This window comes from Squalius cephalus, assembly GCF_949319135.1.
Source record: "Squalius cephalus genome assembly, chromosome: 5".
Lineage (NCBI taxonomy): Eukaryota > Metazoa > Chordata > Actinopteri > Cypriniformes > Leuciscidae > Squalius > Squalius cephalus.
The window spans coordinates 39,169,982-39,190,836 of record NC_137126.1 but is presented as its reverse complement, the minus strand read 5'-3'; the positions used below and the strand labels follow the sequence as shown (position 1 = coordinate 39,190,836).

At 36.8% G+C, this 20,855-nt stretch overlaps 1 protein-coding gene across 1 annotated transcript in view; it reads left to right on the top strand.

Moving 5' to 3' along the window:
* The window catches only part of LOC307159645 (chemerin-like receptor 1), a 93,545-nt gene that overhangs the window by 23,628 nt on the left and 49,062 nt on the right, over positions 1 to 20,855 (top strand). The gene's annotated exons all lie outside the window — the stretch shown is intronic.

Sequence of the window (20,855 nt, the reverse complement as noted above, 5' to 3'; positions counted from 1 at the left end):
AGGCCCGGAGTGGGTAATCGGGAGAATCGGGAGAATTCCCGGTGGGCCGCTTCACTTTTGGGCCGGTCGAGGAATTTTTTTTTTTTTTTTTTTTTTTTGTCACATTTCAATGTCACGTTAGTTACATGGGCTACACACGTTTCGCATTCTGACACCGCAGCGCGCAGCCTCTGCATGGGTTGTACCATGTGAGGGAGTTCTCCCCTCCCCTCCGATAGAGTTGGTTGGGTCCATAGCCCGTCTTTTCCAAAACGTTTTCTCAGGTAGACTACCGCGGCACCACCGGCGCCTACCGAAAGCTGGGCCGGTGTTACAATATATTCGGTTCCTGAAATATTTGGTTCCAAAGGGTGGAGCTATCATGAATATTCACGAGACCATAGCGTGGGCGGGGCAATCAATACAAGCGAGTGGAACAGAAATTATTAGTGTGAGCGCCTCGTGTTTTATTTTGTTTTATAGATTATTTCTTTCAAAATAAGGTTGAACGAAGTTAAGCTTAAACTACTCATATATATTTTATAAATAATTTATCGTTTTATAGCATGTGTTTCAGGACTCTGAGTTTGCCTGAACTTTTACAGACCTGATCCTGTAGGAAGTTGGAAGACCTATATTTCTCTAAATTTCTCCCAGATTAGTTGTTGTTGACATTCCATGATGTTCGTTTCTCATGAATGACAGAGGTTAAGCTTTTTAAAATGTGTCTGATTGCTGTTTAAATAAATATTTACAAATATATTCTTGTGTTTTTATTATGTCTCCCAAAGTTGTCTGCATTTTATTAAAATAGCCTTTAAATTATAGGCTGATAGCTCAAGACGACATAAGAACTTGGAGTTGCATGCTGCATGCTTTGAATGTTGCTTTATACTGACTCAACTGAAAATCTTTTTGATACACAACCTTTACTTCATCAAAGGTTGTCATAAATGTTAGGCTTCAGATGCATTAACAGTTGTTTTCTCTAGCAATGCTTTAGAACAGTGGTCAAATTAATTGATAATAATGACTAATCATTAATCATAAAAAATAGGCCTACATCTTATCAGTTTATTAATGTTTTCATTCTATGTAATCTTTTTGTAAACAAGTGTACACAAAAACACACTGGTGTAGATGGGTATACCAAAAAAATAAGGAAAGGTATTTATAAATAAAATATTTGAATAATATATTAAATATTTTATTTGTCCTGCTGTATTAATTTTGTCCTTGATCCCATGTGTTTCTCTTGTCTAACATTCTCATTTTTACAGATGAATATGAATAAAATATGTAATTTTAAGACACTTCATCTTACTATAAAAGTAATTTCGAGTTTTCGAATGAATGAATGCTTTAAAAAACCTCAATAAATTTTACACAGAAATATGCTGAGGCAGATGTTTTTGTTTATCATTATTTAAACAGTCTAGGATAGGTAGATAACTTTATGTATATTGTTTTATATTATAAAAATTATATATATTAAATTCTTATGAATGACAATACTTTTTATTTATATGTCCATGTCCCACCACACCTGAGAAACTTCTTTTCTGAACAATATTTCTATGCAATTTACTATTGTACACAGTTTTGGCCAATTAGCTATGGTGATGTTTTAAAAGAATAACGTGTCTCAACCACAATTCAAATAAATAAACCTCCTCATCTTTGTTGAATTTGTCATTTTGGCTGTCAATGTTTAAAACCTTGTATGAATTGAAAAAATGGTTCCTCATGGTGTTTCTAAAATAAAAAAAATAAAAAAAAAAAGTCCTTCTTAGAGGGGCACAGAACTTCACAATCATAGGTGTTTAGTAACTAACTAACTTAGTGATTTCTCTAATAGTCTCTTCATGATCAAAACATACTACTTTTACATGAGGTCTTATACTATATTATACAGTGAGGTTTTTATTTGCCCTAGGTGCCAAAGCCCTTAATTTGATACTCCAATGCATTATATCTGTAAGAAAAATTGAAATTTACATTGCCAAATAAAAATCAAATTAAATGAATAAATTTTCTAGACTTTTGTCTCTTTTTCATTACAATTAAGTGCACTTACCTTTGGAATGGTACATTCAAAACGACAAATGACAAGTATAACATTTCTTTATTTGGACCTTGCTACGTCAATACAATTGAAATAATTATCACTTAATTTGACCAACGTTCAAAAAGCATTGCTAGAGAAAACAACTGCTGAAGCTTAACATTTATGATAACCTTTGACAGTTGTGTATCAAAAAGATTTTCAGTTGAGTGTAAAGCAACATTCAAAGCTATATTGTATACCGTAATATAAAAGCTATTTTAATAATATTTACCCTACAGACAACTTTGGGAGACAGAATAAAAACACAAGAATATATTTATTTAAACATGCAATAATAGACATTTAAAAAGCTGAATCTCAGTCATTCGTGAGAAACGAACAGTTATAGAAGTAGTTTAGAACAAAACGCGATCTGAGGCGCTCACGCTAACAATTTCTGTTCCACTCGCTTGTATTGATTGCCCCGCCCACGCTATGGTCTCGTGAATATTCATGATAGCTCCACCCTTTGGAACCAAATATTTCAGGAACCGAATATATTGTAACACCGGCCCTACCGTAACGGTACGCGTCAGGGAGGATGGATGGGAGGAAGAGGCCAGGAGGTATGGAAGCTTTGTTTCCGCCACAGAATAAAACATTTTAAAAGATAATTGCGACTTTTTATCTCACAATTGCGAGTTTACATCTCGCAATTCTGACTTTATTTCTCAGAATTGCGATATATAAAGTCAAAATTGCGTGAAATAAAGTTGCAATTGCGTGTTATAAAGTCAGAATTGCGAGATATAAATTCAGAATTGTATGAAATAAAGTCGCAATTGCTTCTTATAAAGTCAGAACTGCGTGAAATAAAGTAGCAATTGCTTATAAAATCAGAACTGCAAGATATATAGTCAGAATTGTGTGATATAAAGTCGCAATTGTGTGTTATAAAGTCAGAATTGCAAGATATAAAGTCAGAATTGTGTGAAATAAAGTCGCAATTGACCCTTCGCAAAGACCCGCCCCCCTTAGTTACTGTCGCTATGCCCGACAAACTACGCTGTTCTCACGCCACACCATGTTCTCACGCAGTGAAAAATACATCGCGGAGCAGAGAGGAGACTGACAACACGCTGACAGACAGGACAGACCAGGTTACTTTTCGGTTACTTTTGATATTAGACATATTAAACAAAGTCTCACCTTTCAAATTTGGTCATTTTTTAAAAGAAATTTAAAAGATACATACCGTTTTGTGGCTCTTAAATGTGTCTGACAGATCGCTGTAGAGCATAAGTTAAAGCTGCTCGTGAACCGATCATCTCTTCCTTCTAGTTAATTTATAGCATCAAATAAACATGAATGAACATAAGAAGGAATGTTGTTTTAACCGCGGAAAGGCGTCAGTACACTCCGTTTTTCAAGTTCAAATTCTCCCATGTTAATCTGCTATCTCTCCTGACTGCTTTGTCGGACAAAATGGCGGATGGCGGATTATGATTGGTTAGATCGCCTGTTAATCAAGCTCCCTGCGAAGGGTGAATTGCTTCCTATAAAGTCAGAATTGCAAGATATAAAGTCAGAACTGTGTGAAATAAAGTTGCAGTTGCTTATAAAGTCAGTACTGCAAGATATAGAGTCAGAATTGTGATATAAAGTCGCGTTATAAAGTCAGAATTGCGAAATATACAGTCAGAATTGTGTGAAATAAAGTCGCAATTGCTTCTTATAAAGTCTAAGTGAATTATTATTTAACCTTTACATTATTTGTTAACCCATGGTATTAATACAAACTACACAATAGTAAGAGCCGAACTGTTGCTTCATTTATCCAATTTAGAAAAAGTGCTAATTTGGAATTCCACCATGGAAAAAGTGGGCCGGTCTTGGGCCTGAAACTCCCGGGCTGAAAAGTGGCCCCACTCCGGCCCTGTGTAAAGCCAATTAAAAGTTCCTATTTTTGCCCTTAGAAATATTATAATAGTTAAAAGACATGGCTACAAGTGAGACTGTGTATTGTGATTCTGTACTATTCTGCTAGTTGAAAATGTATTATGCAGTAACTTAAGTTAATATTACTCTTGAGTGTGTGTGTGTGTGTGTGTGTGTGTGTGACAGTGATTTGTGCATACATGTCAGTCACTTTTTTATAGTCTATACATACAACCGGCACATCCGGGAACTTAACTGTCAATTTCGTAACCGCCCCTTTTTAGGGGAAAACAAGCCAGACTTCCCATAGACTTCAATACAAAATAGCGGCACAAAACAACGTCCGTACACAGCCGGCAGACGTGTGTAACTTCAGAAATCACTTAGATGAAATATGTCGAGTAATTATATGTCCACCCTGCCTTCCATAGAGCGTGAATGATACATTTATAAACTTAATTTGGGCAACTTAAAAACATATCCCGTTTCATTCTACCAGCGTCAAATTGGTCTAACAACCCCAACCAGTGGTTTACCCGGACATTTACTCGTACCTCATCGAGTCACCAGGTAGCCAGTGAATGATTTTACTACGGTTTTAAGAAGTAAACATCTTTAAATGTATAATATTGTGTCTTTATATTTAGAGTAGCTACTGAGTGCACTTTTCTGTCCAGCTATACAACTAGCCTGATTTAGCTTTCGATAGCATCATCCGTAATTCATGATATTTCCATAACAGCAAGATATTGATGATGATGGCAGGCAGAGATGGGCATAAATACATGGAAATGTATTTAAAATAAAATAAAAAATACAAAATACTGTGTGGAAAAAAATAATTAAATACAAATACATAATAGGGGTAGCCTACTGTGTGAAAAAAATGTTTAAATACAAATTACATGTTTGTAAGGGTTAGTACACGTCCTCAATCCGTTTCTGTGTATGGCGCTCGCCGGATTGTTTTCCCCTAAAAGTGGGCGTGAACCTTTTCAGAGACGTTCTATGACGCTACGCCGGTTGTATGTATGGTCCGTCAGCGCGGCATCGCTCGTCAAGTTCGTAGAGAGCTTATTCAGTACATTTTAAATTCTGATTTTGGCCGCCTCTCAAATGGGTTAAATCATAGATATACTGCCTATGAAGATCAAGTAAATGCGCTAGAAATCCGCGCTCATTCATGGATGTGCATTTATTGCACGGACGGAGAAAGCGCCGACACCGGCAGGATTTCACCTGACGGTACATAAACATATTATAATCTATCTGTTCCGTGAGAGCAGAACGAACGAGCCTTTATTTACGTTTTTTAAATCTGAAAACTCCAAAAACCAACGAAATTGTCAGACATCCATTAGTGCATGTTCACAGAGGAAAACAACTGAATACAGCGCTGGTTGTTCTCTCGAACGATACTCGACGACAACGACAGAATCCTAAGCCGTGGGCGAAGTAATGGGTGTATTAAATTGTATGAAATAATCCCGAAAAAAAGCACAAACACTGCATAGATGGCAAGTTCAGCAGCTAAAATTTGCTGAGGTGAAGTGACGCGGCTAACAGCAGACAAACGGCTAGCATTGACATCAGCGGCAATCCACCTGTCACTCAAGTGGCCACGCCACACCCTTAATTATGCAGAACTTTAAATATTAATCAACTAAACGGATGAGTTATAAAAAAATTCACCCCCCTCACAGTTGTCATGAAGGGCAAACTTAGCTGTATAGACCAAAGCCACATACAGACACCAGGCTGTAAATACGTTTTTTTCTGCTGTAAAATTTGGCATTTTAACATGGGGGAGATACAGATTTGACTCACTTCTGACAACAGCCTCAAGCGGCTAGTTAATGAATTGCAGTTTAACTCACTTCCGTGTTGGTTTCAAGAGAGAGACGGGGAGGTTGCCGCTTGCTGGAAATGCACATTTCATAGTAAAATAACTGGCTGTAGAAGTGTTTTTCAGAGAAACGAGTATGTGAATTTAGCATGTTTCCTCAATATATGCAAACATATTATTTTTATGCTTTAGTAGAGTGATAAAGTTATACAGCACCTTTTATTAAGAAATAAATTATTTACCAAATGAGCAAGCAATTAAGAAATGACAGAACAATCACAGCAGTGTGTATTTGTCTAATTACCCCCATATTAATAATAAAAATCATCATACATTTGCCAATTATGTCTTCTCCATATAGAGGGAATGCACGTGACGTCGCAGGTAGTCTGCGTACTGCGGTTATGCCCACTGAGTGGCAAAAAGTCTGAGTGGCAGTATTGGTTTTCAAGGTTAATGCCGCAGAAAACACACAAAACAGATCTAAACAGGAAAGAGCTTTCAGATTGACTGTACAAATAGATTTGACAAGATATCTACGGAAAGCTACGGAAAAGAGAAGCAATGGAAAAAACAATGAAATAATAGATTGTTGTTGTTGTTGTTGTTGCTAATTTCAAAGAACAGGCATTCAAAAATAATCCCCCAAAGTTTCGTAGTCCAGATAATTGAGTAAAGGTATTTAAATGACTATTAAAGTTTACAAAGTTTTACTAAATTCGCTGGAAATGAACATTGCTTTTCTTAACTCCTCTCTGAGCATTTCCCGGGTATCCCCTGAAACGTCACTATCTCTGCTCTCCAAATATGGTGTTACACGTTGTATAGAACCAATCAAAAAGCTTAGAAATGTACACAAACGCTGATCATTTGTCAATGGGAAGCCCCGTTTCGACCAACAAGTGTCGTGCCAAGGTAGGCTACTTCCCAGCAAACACAGAACGTTGGCGCAACGTAGCCAACCTTCTGACAACGTTTTAACAACATGGCCAAAAGGTTGCTATAACTACGTTGTGTGGTTAAGGTTGTTACAGCGTTGTCACAATGTTGACATTAAACCACCGTTCAGGGCCATTGCTTAAGGTTGTGCATAGGGTGTCTGTACAACCACTGGACTACATAATGTACCCGTCACTGCCCTGAAGCGCGAAAATCAGCCTTTTAAATTCCAACCACCTGTTGTTGGGCTCATTGTGTTCTCATTCATCATCGAGCAAGGATACGTGAGTATTGCGTTTAAGAATGCAAAGAAATGCCATAGCAGAAATGCAACGTGCCAGAGACGTTGCCACAACGTAAATGTGTTTGTTGGGTTACCCCTGAAAGGAAATGTATCCCCGGTCGCGGGAGCGCGCACACATTTAGCAGTAAAGGCGGGCCATTGGTTTGACCAAAGTAAAAGAAACTATAACACGTGAATTGTTTAAGTTATCGATTTACTAATGTTGTTTTATCAACGAGGTTTAGCAAAGACAGCTATCACATGGCACATCTATCAAAATAAATGCTTTTATTCTTCTGTATAAAGATCGAACTTCATTGCACTGAATTGAGAAAATCTAAAGTTACTGAAAAACTAAGACGACCATTACCGTTTCACAGCCTTTGGATATTAAATTGTATTGAATCCCCCCTCCTCCTTCCACTGTGAATTATTATCAAAATCATTTAATAATGCATTGCACTTAAATAGTGGGAAATGTCATACACAAAAAGCGATTGTGCAGATGATGGCCTATCATCAAATGTTTTATTGTGTGAATACTGTACATCATGTCTAATAACAGCATGAATATGGACAAGTTTCTTGTTTCCTGACAAAAGTTATTGTGGGATTTTTTTCAGACCGTTTTTAAACCTGCTATAAAAATATCCCCTCTCCATAATGCACAGATGATGGCCTATCAACGTCTCCACTTCCTGTGGCGCCTGAAGAAAGCAAGGAAAGCCCCCCACCACCCATCCTCACCACATTCTACAGAGATACTATTGAGAGTGTTTCAGTCAGCTGCATCACTTTCTGGCGTGGGAATTGTAGGGCCTCCGACCACAGCGGATAGTGAAGACAGCTAGTAAGATCATAGGAACTGCACTCCCACCAATCTATGACATCTACAATGCTCAGTGTATTTGGAGGGCCGTCAGCATCATGAAGGACTCCACACACCCACACCCACTTCACCCTTCTACCCTCTGGCAGGAGATACCAGAGCATCCGCGCTGCCATCACCAGATTATGAAACAGTTTCAGTTTCTTCTCAACACTCTAAACACCAAAGGTCCTGCAAAATTAACATCAAACACTTCCACACACCAGAACACTTATACCCCCCTTTTGCATCTAGGAATTCTTAAAGCTTAGGCCTTAACTTGAAGTGAGTCTCCAGTACACTTTCAGTTTTAATGTATAATAGGAAACACACAGTAGATCCTGTATCCACTTTCTTCATCACTTGAATGTACAAAATATACAGTAAGACAATAACTTTGGCAACTGTTTTTGACATGCTGTTTACATACCAAGTATTATTTTATTAATCAATTATTTTAAAGGGCACCTATTATGCAAAATTCACTTTTACATGGTGTTTGAACATAAATGTGTGTTGGCAGTGTGTGAGCAAAACCACCATAGAATGATAAAAATCCACTCAGTGTTTTTTTTACAATCTCAATAAATCATAAGCACTGTCTCAGAACGAGCTGTTCTCAGATTCTATGCAATGTGACGTAGAATTGCACAGGCCCTTCCCACGACTGTTGATTGACACTGCAGTTTGAGCATAGACCCACCCTGAGGGAGTGGGACACAGTCCTCCATTGTTTCCACACTTGAGCAGCTGTAGACAAGAATGTCTCCTAAGCGATTGAGGTGTTTTGTTGTTGGATGTAAGAATGAACATAGCAGTCTTCATTTAGTCTCGTTGTTACTCGAGGATGGATCTGTACCAACTGTTCGTGATCCAGCTTACGATCTTCAGAGCGACAGGACTAACATTACTGACCACGGCAGAAATGAAAGTGAGAGCGCGCACTTTATGACAGCTCATTGAATAGTTTTACGGATTTACAGTGTACCAGTTTATTAAGCACAGACTGAAAAGGTGTGTATATATTTGTTTACTGTTAGTTGTAACAAGTGTTTTGTGTACTTCGCTGTGTATGTTCCATGTTAATGAAAGGGAGAATACTACTATTATTGTGTCACGAAATGTAGTTTTAAGAGTTTTTCAGTCGAGAATGTAGTTGTTTTAATCTCAAATATGTTGTTTGTTTATACAGATAGCGCCTATTTAAAATTTTGATCTGACGTTTTCGGAGTTGTGAGATCCAAGGGATCACCGGGCGCTCAGCGCTCATGTATCCCGCCTGGAACAGCCTTACCTCGGCTAGTGCTGCTGACGTTTGCCGCTGGCTGATGTCTCAAGTCTAGTGGAGTGGTTAAACATGAGATATAATTCGTCTTGTGTAGGCTACGTCTAACGGACGATCTTTGATCTCATTAATCTATAATTTGTTCCCTGGCAAATCGTTTTGGCTGAGGGCAAAGTTTAGTTTTATAACTTTATACAACGTTAAATTATTTTAAGGCTATTTATCTTTAACGTTGTAGCCTGCTGACTTATGTTTGACTGAATCGTTTAATTAATTTATTTCTTGACTTGTATGGCTACTTATACTTTCATAATTGCTATTATTGATCAATAAAACTGAAATTTAACAAAAAGAGACAGGGTTGTGTCATTTTATTTTATATAGCCTATAAGAATATTTTTAATATATATATATAATATGATATCACCAACACGGCATGTATTTTTTTTCATGCATGGGATGGGAAGTATTTCAGAGTATGTTGTCTTGAAAGAAATCAAGCATCACTGACAAAGGCTCAAAAGAGACCATGACTTTCTAAAAGATCTTTTAAATACAGATTGTTTGTGTTTTTGTTTTACTTTTAGGACTGGAGAACATCTGGCAATGAGATGTCACGACTTTTTTTCTGTTTGTTAAATGCTTAGTTAGGGTTGGGATCTCTGCAAAGGAATACCTTCTCACAACATAGCGACACTTTATAGTTAACTTAATGAATTACTAACGTAATGATAGCAGTAGCACCAAAACGTACTTTGCAAGATTAAGCGCTGTTTTATATGGATTAACCCTTTCATGCATGCATAGTAGTCACTACAGTGGACACCTATTTAAAAAAAAAAAAAATCTTAAATTTGCATGGGTTTTGATGGCATAGTTGCACATCATCCTCTTCAGTGGACCCACCCTGGTGCATCATCCTATTTAAACCAAGTGGCAAGCCGTTGTGTTTTGATTTTTTCCCCCTCCAAACCAAGATGGCAAATGGTCAGACAGAAATGCCAAGTTGCTCCGGAATATCCACCCATTCCTTCTATCCTAGGAGACTCTTGTAGGTAAAAAAAATATTGCAGCATCAAGCAATATCTAATGAGTCCTATCACAGTTGGGTCATTATACGTAAACGTGCCATTTTGTGTCCCTTAGAAAAAAAAAGCTCTGTAAATCTTAATAAACCATAAAACAAATAAAATATTTTATAATTTAGTTTCCATAATATGTCTAATAATATAAGAATAAATTAATTTCTGTTTCTTTTGTTTTTTAAAGGATTTTAATCACATTTTTGTGCAAAGCATCTTGCAGAAATGTTGAAAATGGCATGTCCCTCAGTATGAGTTTTCTACTTCTGCTTGCATCATCTGCCTTTCATGAAGTTGATGGTAGAAGACAAGTGTTCTCTTCTTTTCTTTGAGTTTATGTAATATCTGAAAGACAGGGACACTGTTCAGCCTCAGGCTCATTGTGTCAGCCCTGTTACCAGAAAAGCATACGTTAAAAAGTTATTTGTACATATTTAAAAAGGGATCTCCATATCTCAGCTCAGGAGAGGTGGAGAGCCAGGACTTGCACTCCTCTCTACACCTCATCGCCCTCTATCAGAATCCAAGGTTTCAAGAAGATCCAAGAAACTTTATTTTTCGACCCAAAATATCTATAAGGGGTACGTACACCTTATACTTAAAGCTCTATAAATGTCCTAAAACGATGTGCATTTTGCTTGTAGTTTTGTGTTAATAAAAATGTAATATATTACATCTCATAATTCTGTTGAATTCATTATGTATTGTATTGTGTAATTTAATTAAATTTTTATATAAGTTTTGGTTCACTAATTTTATTACATTAAATGTTATTGTGTTGTATGATGTTCTGTATTAAGAATTAATTATGACATAAATCATATGCATTAGTACACAAATGACATGCTTGTAATAAAAAAATCATATTATGCCCTATTGCTTAATAACAAATAACTTCGTCACAAAACATACTTAAAATGTTATTTCTTTAAAATAAAAGATTTTTATATGAATTAAGGGGTTTGATTGATCACATTAAGATTTGTGATTCCATAATTTTATTATACTGTTCTTTAGTCAAGGCTAGACAACCAATTAATATTTATACCCACAAAACATAGCTAGCATTCTGTAATTTATTTAAATGTCTAAACTGTTAATAAGAAAAATAGTAATATACACAAATAAACATTATTTTATGGTTCTTTTAATAAATAAAAGTGTACTTGTAACATATTGCGCTGATTATTGCGATAAAAAATAATTACATAATTATAATTGCATTACGAATTGCTGTGAATACGGTAAGGCAGTATCAGTGCAGTATAAGCTCAGATAAAGCTCATAGCACAATCACCGGATAACGTGTATGCTATGCTATTATCTAAGCTAACTAAAAAACACACTAACAACGAGAAATGTTTAATTTCACAATCTATAGCTTCGGTTAAATACTAACTAACTAAGTGGACAAACTAAAAAGATTAGATATATGAAACGTATAATTTAAAATACATTAAATACATTAATGACTCGTTATAACGTAGTACAAACGTCTTCTATAATAAAATAATTTTGTATGATTTGTAACCAGGCACTAGCGATTACCCATACAACGTGCTTTGAGCCAATCGGATTGCTTGGGTCCTACGCCCGAACTCTAGCCTAGAAATCTAGACGCACCCTAGCGGCAGCAAAATGTATTTTGCAGCCAGGGCAGTCTAGTAACTCTCCATTGACTTTCGAGCTGCAAAAACCTAAATTGGGTCAGGCCAATCACATCGTGTATAGCAGGGTCCACCAATCTCTGTCCTGGAGGGCCGCTGTCCTGCAGAGTTTAGCTCCAACCCCAATTAAACACACCTGAACCAGCTAATCAAGGTCTCACTAGGCATACTAGAAACTTTCAAACAGCACTGTTAGACTTTGCCGTAATTTTACAGTTACTTACCGCAAAAAAGCCCAGTAAAATACCATTTATATTATTTACGGTTAACTACTGTAATATGCACTGCATTGTGGGTATTTTTATGAAATTTACAGTAACTTACTGTATATGGGAATTTGCGGTACTTTACCGTTTACGCAAAAGCAGTAGTGCTACTGTAAATAAAGAAGACAGATTTCTTGAAGTGTGTATATGCATATGTTTTAGGCATATTAAAATATCATATGATAATGTTTTATAGTTTTTTCCCCCCCATCTTGTTCTGCAGATGAAAATCATGAATCTACATTCTAATTTTTAAGCTATGCACACACTGGATGTTTAAAAGTAAAAAAAAAAAAAAATTTATAAAAAAAAAAAAACATTTAAAATTAGTTCTTAGTGAGAGACCAGAGTAATTTTTATATTAGCATTTTCTCCAATAACAACAACTAAATATATATATACACAAAAATTCATAACTGGTTGGTTCCCATACAGTGTCCAAAACAGTGTGGCGATATAAATGTATTTTTATTTTATTTTAAATAATATACATTATATATGTATATATAAACTTTGCTTACACCTCACAAAATTTAAATTGTTGCTCGCGTGAAAAAGCCCGCGCAACAACCTGGCAGAGATGTAAACTGAGGTTTGTGTGACGTCACGTATCGAGTGCGCGCTCATAACGGACGTCCCTGCTGAGAGATGCTATCGCTAGACGCCAGCTGGGATTTTTTCTGAGGCAAGTACTTTTTACTGAACAAATTTATTTTATAAGTTACTTTTACAAAGTAAACCATTACCAATATCAATTAAATATAGCTACATTTATGAATAAAGTAAATAATAAAATCGAATAGGCTTTTAATAACAGCTAACAGGATAGTCTAAAGAAACTTTACTTAGTTTTCCTCGAAACTGCCGCTTTCATATCCTATTAAATGCCATAAAATTGACTTTGACTTACTGCCTTTTCTAGTAGATGGACCCAATATATTATTTACACAAACAATGGTTTTCCGTCTTTTTTATGACCAGTTATGGCATATTTTACTTGAAGTTAAGTTAGGCCTAGCGCGTTTTCTCAAAGAGGCACTCCCTCGCGCTCTCTCTGCCCCAGGCTATGCACCCTCAAACGCAAGCAAGAGCAGCCTCGATTGAAAACTGTTATAATATATTGGCGAAACAGATTTGCCAAACGCTCCAGTGCATATTTGTGCTTATTTGTTTTCGCGCTCTGGAGAGCGCAGATTCAGTGTCAAATTATGCAGGCTCGCGAAAACTCTCATTAACAAAGTGTAACTTAGACAAGATGTAAGAGATGTGACAGCGACATACATAAATGCTGGATTCACTCTGCACAGGACCGAAATATGACATGTTAAAATAGTAATGCATTTAAAGCAATGTAAAGGCAGACTAATTGAAAAATATTCATTGCAAAATATTTTTTAAATTCTATGCCAATTATTGGTAAAACTGTCATCTGATTGTGTAATTGATCAATCTAGCAGTCATCCTAGATCTGTGAATTATCATGTTCACAACATATAGGCTAGTCATTAGCCAATAATCATTGATGAAAAATAATGTTTCTTCTCTTTTCCCTGTGTCAACAGGAACTACAGCCCAAATGCTCTTTTATGAGCCTCAGCACTGAGCATCTTTGGCTTTGTAAGTATGTTTTGACTAACTAACGTTATCAGATGCATTATGTGATTAACATATTGTAATGCATAACTTGCAGGGCTCAACACTTACATTTCTTTTTAGGAGCACTTGTGAGAATCAAGAAACATTCAGATTAGTTTCAGTTGTACACTTTTTTTTCAGGATTTCTTTGAATAGAAAGTTCAAAACAACAGCATTTATCTGAAATAGAAAGCATTTTTGTTTTTTTGTTTTTTTGTTTTTTGGTTGTTGAATGAAATTAATACTTTAATTCCGCAAGGATGCATTAAATTGACCTAAAGTGACAGTAAAAACATTTGTAATGTTACAAAAGCTTTCTATTTCAGATTTAAGTTTGAAGGGCCATACAGTTACTCAGTGTACCTTTAACGTAATTGTACATTCAGGCAATTAATAGAGTTCCCTAACAAGGGATGTGCAATAAAGCTATACTATTTAAACTAACTTGACTGGTAATAACTGCTGTTGCACAAGTTGTTACCTCGTCTGTCCATGAACAAATTTAGATTAAATAAACTCATGACCATTTCTCACACATTTTCTCTGTTTGTTTGTTTTTTTTTCTTTCTTTTTTCAGATCAGCCATCAGTGGTTTACCAGTATGGAGGCCAATCAAGACCAACTGGGATGCTTTTTCATGCTTTGTGCTTTTTTTTGCGTATTGTCGTAATCCCTGCTTTGATTTGTTATGAATTCAGTTCTCTTTTTGCATCCTCCTTTTGATTCTAAACTGCACTGTGAATTGGGTAAGAGACAAACATAAATTACTTAATTGGGGAAATTGAGAGATGAAAACATGCTGATGACCTCTGTCTGTGGTGAAGTAGTGAGTTTGACGTGTAATTAAACTCGAGGTTCTGTGGGGTGCGGACTGGATCGATTCCATTCCTAGAGCTTCCGGACAAATCTTTTGGGGTGCGGACTGATGGGGCAGTGAACCCGAGGTTACCCCGTGAGTCAGCCCTAGAGATTCTCATGTACGATTTTAGGGAAAAATTGGATACGGGTTCATTGGATACATTGATTTCTTAGGCGTGCCGCAAGAACACCACAGACACAGTGTAATCACCATGGGAAAATCTCAGAGTAAAACTGGGAGTTGTGAAAAATATGGTACACCGGTGTATTGCCAGATGAGAAGTTTATCTATGTATCATCTTTTTACTCTTTTAATTCGATTTTATAACTGTACTGTACATTGTTTTTAATTGTTTTTATGGTTTAAAGTGCCCCTATTATGCTATTTACTACAACACTTACCTACAACAGGTTCATGTGCATCAAAGGTAAAAAAAAACTGTTTAATTTTCTCATAATATATTCGGATTTTCTGAGTCATTAGGCAACGTCTCCGCGGTTTAATGACGAGAGAAACGCTTCTGAAAAGGGACGGATGGTCCGACAAAACGTTGTGTCGTCGTAGGAGAGGAATGTGGACAAACGTCGACACAACATATCAAAGGTTGGCTTGCTCATCCTAAAATTTCGGACCCACTGCTTCTTGTTAAAGCTCGCCACAATATGCTCCCACCAGTCCTGATCTCTCGCACACAATAACTGAAGCATATGCACAGGCTGAAATGATGGCCCTTTTCATCCTCCTCCGCCTCATAATCATGGTGATGTTTGGCGAACTTTGCATATATCGCAGAGCTAGCATCAATCATATTTTGCATTCGTCCATCTGTGCAAGATAATTTAACCCTTTAAGCATGCGCAATGTTTCAGATAGTATGGCAAGTGTAAACACATGAATCGGATATGGGTCACAATTGAAAGAACGTGTAAACGGACAGTCAAAAAAATCGGATATAGGCAACAAATCAGAAATGGGCATCAAGACCTGCAGTGTAAACGAGGCCCATGACAGTCGCATTGGCGCATATCTGATTTATATCTGATTTATTTCCACATATAAATGAGGCCTGAAACCGATCTCGAAATACCCGAATGCATGCGTTTTTTTCCTGTTTACACGTTCATAGAACACATCCAATCTGTGTCACATATGAGCAAAAAATCGGAATTGTGTTACATTTCACTTGTAAACGAGGCCTTAGAGCTGTTACACACTACATGAAAGGTAATTTTCAAAAATCCATAATAGGGGCACTTTAATTTTCCTTGCTTTTATTTTGTGATCATTTTAATTCCTTACTATGTAAAGCACTTTTAATTGCCAAAGTGTATGACGTGCTATATAAATAAAACTGCCTTTCCTAATGTTGCGTCACAATAAATAAATAAAATGGATGTAATTTGACTGTGAGAGTGAATAAAGAATATGCTGATGTACATGAACTCAAGTCACTTGTTTGGAATTTATTAAATTCAATAGCATTCATGTAAAATCTAAATAATAAAATAGTGTAAAATGGGCATAATACTGTAAAATGAAATTGCGGTAAGGGCATCTTACTGTAAAATGAAATTGCGGTAAGGGCATCATACTGTAAAATGAAATTGCGGTAAGGGCATCTTACTGTAAAATTAAATTGCGGTAAGGGCATCTTACTGTAAAACACATTTACAGGTAACAGGGTTTTTCCTGCATAGAGAATTATGAAGCGGCCGCCTCAGTCAAATTTCGTGCCGCCTCCGGCTCTCGACAAAACTCGGACAGACAGTCATGGTCCTTTTTCCACCGTGACGGTTCTGTTGTGGTTACAGCTTGTGTCCATTCTCAAACCGTATAGTGCTGCTGTAGGCTAATAAAAACATTCCATTCCAATTAATCGAGGGTGGATGACAGATAAATAATTTTGTGTTGGTCACGGTAAAACGCAATGAACGTGCGTCACTTTACTTTCGTTTTCAACAACGTAATTCTCTTCATGGAAAACCAATCAAGGAAAGCATATCAGGAGGACTCGACAATAACGCTTGTCTGGGACCATATACTTTGTCCGGGACACGTGTGTTTTTTTCTTTCTTTCTTTTTTTAAGGGAAAAGTGAGAGAGAATTGTAGCCCATCCGGACAAATGCCCTGATTAAAAAAAAAATTTATATAAAAATATTCCGAATCACCGAAAACGTGAGGATGATTCTGTTTTATTTAATTTAATTTAATGTAAGTGGCGATTGATAGCCTATAGTTGATAATAATATAGCCCTACCTAATGTACTGACGGTAACAAAGTTTCGCTGTTGAGGCTCGTGCTGTTATTTATAACATATTATAGTTAAGAAACAATATATATAGCCTAGGCTACACAGATCAGAGTGATGTTTTCCTGAATGCCATCAAGATTGAAACCGAGACTGATTTCATAACTGTTCAATAAACAAATAGTTAAAATTAAGTCACTTACATTTGAGACGCGACTGTTTTTGTTCTGTTTCTGCAGCGAAAATAGTTCCAAACGAAGATCACAGCAGAACCACCGCGCATCTCACAGCAACACTCAGCCGTGTTTCATTACTGAATGATTCAGCGTTTTGAACGAATCAATTGAGTCAAAGATTCAATTACCTATTCATAAACTGCCTTATTCTGAATGAATCAGCCTTTTGAACAAATCGTTTGAATGAATGACTCAATGACTCGCTCATTAAGACGGTCGCCTGCCGCCTCCTACTGGCGGTTTAGTTTCAAAGTATCATTCTTTTCAACATTCCTTATTTGTATATTCAAAAATATTTTAAATAATCTAATTTAATACAGTTATAATTTTTCAATGTAAATTATTTAATTTGATTGGAAACAGCCTAATGTCTTAGGCTATTATTTTAATTGAATATATTGATCAAATGTAAGAATTTGAAATGAAAGATGGAGCAAACATTTAATAAAATAAAACCTTATAAAGGTACAAAAAAATATTCTGTTTTCAAATAGTGATGTAATGAAACATTGACAATTTAAGTTTGAATGGAGTAAAGCCTCTGTTAAAGGAACACTCCGACTTTTTGAGACTTTAGCTTATTCACATTATCCCCCAGAGTTAGATAAGTCCATACATACCTTTTTCATTTCTGTGCGTTCTGTAAGTGTTATTTGACGCACCCACCGCTAGCCTAGCTTAGCACAAAGACTGGATGTAAATGGATAGTGTTAGCATAGTAATCCCAATAAGTGACAAAATAATGCAAACATTTTCCTATTTACATGTTGTGATCTGTATAGTCACAGCGTGTACAAAAAACAAGGCTATATGAGACAGAGACCATTTTTAATCGTATAAATACTGGGAACTATATTCTCACTCGGCGTAGGAGCACAGCTAGCGTTACTTGGGCGGAGTGGCTACTTGGGCGGAGTGATCAGCGCAGCACACGAGACGCCCTGTGGTGAGGAGCAGAGAGTTCGCTCAGAGTTGGAGTAATACAGAGCCATAGAGAGATATGGCTCTCTATGGCTCTGGAGTAATAGAGTCAGCAATTACTAGATAGTAAATTTATAGTTTACAGTCATGGGTGTTCGCTGTATTGTAAAGAGCTGCGACAATAAACAGGGGAGACCAGGTAATACTATGATATTTCATAGAATTCCAACCAAAAACGCTGACCTGATGAATCGATGGCTACTTGTTCTGGGTATCGATCCAAACACACCTGTAAACACCATCAAGAAGTATTTAGTTTGCTCAGAACATTTCACTGAGGACGACTATTTTGAAAAAATGCAAGTTGCCACACGGACCATGAAACGTGTGCTAAAGGATACATACAACCGGCACATCCGGGAACTTAACTGTCAATTTCGTAACCGCCCCTTTTTAGGGGAAAACAAGCCAGACTTCCCATAGACTTCAATACAAAATAGCGGCACAAAACAACGTCCGTACACAGCCGGCAGACGTGTGTAACTTCAGAAATCACTTAGATGAAATATGTCGAGTAATTATATGTCCACCCTGCCTTCCATAGAGCGTGAACGATACATTTATAAACTTAATTTGGGCAACTTAAAAACATGTCCCTTTCATTCTACCAGCGTCAAATTGGTCTACAACCCCACCCATTGGCCAGAAGTGTATTACCCGGACATTTACTCGTACCTCATCGAGTCACCAGGTAGCCAGTGAATGATTTTACTACGGTTTTAAGTAAACATCTTTAAATGTATAATATTATGTCTTTATATTTAGAGTAGCTATACTGAGTGCACTTTTCTGTCCAGCCATACAACTAGCCTGATTTAGCTTTCGATAGCATCATCCGTAATTCATGATATTTCCATAACAGCAAGATATTGATGATGATGGCAGGAAGAGATGGGCATAAATACATGGAAATTGTATTTAAATTAAAATTAAAATACAAAATACTGTGTGGAAAAATTTAATTAAATGCAAATACATAATAGGGGTAGCCTACTGTGTGAAAAAAAATGTTTAAATACAAATTACATGTTTGTAAGGGTTAGTACACGTCCTCAATCCGATACTGTGTATGGCGCTCGCCGGATTGTTTTCACCTAAAAGTGGGCGTGAACCTTTTCAGAGACGTTCTATGACGCTACGCCGGTTGTATGTATACAGCCATCCCATCGATAAAGACAGGACAAATTGGATCACCTGTTGCTGCGGTAAGTGTTCCGTTATGTTTTGAGATGACTAACATTAGCCATACTGTAACAGTGCCATGTAATGTAAACTTAGTGAAATTATTACGTGAATAGGGGCTCCGTGTATCCTCTTTATTGTTATTATTGTGTTGTCATGAACACACTGTATCGCTCAATAACAAATGAGCGGCGCTAAATGTAACTCTCAGGACTAACGTTATAACATTCAACTTGCTAATGAATTGGAGGGGGATGGGCAGTTTTCTTTTCTGTGTATTCTGGCTCAAACCTATATGGTTCGGGATCTTGGTTTGATACACAGTAAAATTCCTCTGAGTCTGACAATTCCTCAAAGTCAGCCATGATCATGAGTCACGTCTAGCGAGTTAGTCACGTTTGTTTTGTTTACGGAACCATCAACAGAACAGGGCGTCTCGTGTGCTGCGCTAATCACTCCGCCCAAGTAGCCACTCCGCCCAAGTAACGTTAGCTGTGCTCCTACGCCGAGTGAGAATATAGTTCCCAGTATTTATACGATTAAAAATGGTCTCTGTCTCATATAGCCTTGTTTTTTGTACACGCTGTGACTATACAGATCACAACATGTAAATAGGAAAATGTTTGCATTATTTTGTCACTTATTGGGATTACTATGCTAACACTATCCATTTACATCCAGTCTTTGTGCTAAGCTAGGCTAGCGGTGGGTGCGTCAAATAACACTTACAGAACGCACAGAAATGAAAAAGGTATGTATGGACTTATCTAACTCTGGGGGATAATGTGAATAAGCTAAAGTCTCAAAAAGTCGGAGTGTTCCTTTAAGGCTATTAAGGAAATGTAATTTTGCCAAAAGAAGAAATTTTATTTTAAAAAAATTTTCATTTTTAATTAGCCAACTTCAGTGTGATATGTTACCATATTATCATGCTTAACACTGAGAATTTGAATAATTGTAATGTGATCAGATGCAGATATCTAAATCAAAGAATATGGGTGGTTTGCAGGTGGATTTTTTTATTTTTAACAGTGGATTTGGGTGACCCAAAGTGCACCAGATTAATGAATTTATCTTTAAAATGTACAAAATTTTCTTACGGGGGGGCATGCCCCCGGACCCCCCTAGAGGTACCAACCTCCACCCACAAAAATAATGCCGAAAACACATTAGGCCATATGATGATCTATGAAAAATAACATTTAATTACCTTATTATTAAAATACATTATTAGGATTTTACCACCTCCGCCTCATTTTGAGCCAGGAAAAACCCTGGGTAAGCTACTGTAAAGGGGAACTTACGGTAACTTACTGGCAATAGTGCTGCCAGTAAGTTACCGCAAAAATACGATAAAATGTCTAACAGTGAGGTGTGTTGGAGCTGGTTGGAGCTAAACTCTGCAGGACAGCGGCCCTCCAGGACCGAGATTGGTGAACCCTGGTGTATAGAGTAGGCGGGGTGGGCTTAACATAATGACGACAGAGTTGCGACGGTTACCTGCCACTTGAA